The following is a 625-nucleotide window of genomic DNA, read 5'->3' as shown; positions in this document are numbered from 1 at the left end:
CCTCGTCCTCATCCTCATTCTCGTCCTCATCCTCATTCTCGTCCTCTTCCTATCCTCATCCTCGTACTCATCCTCGTCCTCATCCTAATCCTCATCTTATCCTCTTCCTCATCCTAATCCTCATCCTCATTCTACTCCTCTTCCTATCCTCATCCTATCCTTATCCTCGTCCTCATTTTCTCCTCATCCTCATTCTCGTCGTCTTCCTCGTCCTCATCCTCTTGGTCATCCTCATCCTCATCCTATCCTCATCCTCATTCTCGTCCCCTTCCTATCCTCATCCTCGTACTCATCCTCTTCCTCATACTATCCTCATCTTCGTCCTCATCCTCATCCTATCCTCATGCTCATTCCCGTCCTAATACTATCCTCATCCTCGTCCTCATCCTATCCTCATTCTCGTCCTCGTCCTCATCCTATGCTCATCCTCCTCCTCATCCTATCGTCATCCTCATTCTCGTCCACGTCCTATCCTCATCCTCATCCTCTTCCTAATCCTCATCCTGATCCTCCTCCTCCTCCTCCGCCTCCTCCTCCTCTTTATCCTATCCTCATTCTCATCCTCCTCCTATCCTCATCCTCATCCTCATCCTCATCCTAACCTCATCCTCATCCTCATCCTCAT

The sequence above is a fragment of the Lupinus angustifolius genome, chromosome LG04, assembly GCF_001865875.1.
Source record: "Lupinus angustifolius cultivar Tanjil chromosome LG04, LupAngTanjil_v1.0, whole genome shotgun sequence".
Lineage (NCBI taxonomy): Eukaryota > Viridiplantae > Streptophyta > Magnoliopsida > Fabales > Fabaceae > Lupinus > Lupinus angustifolius.
The sequence above is the reverse complement of the archived record's forward strand: the minus strand, read 5'-3'. Positions refer to the sequence as shown.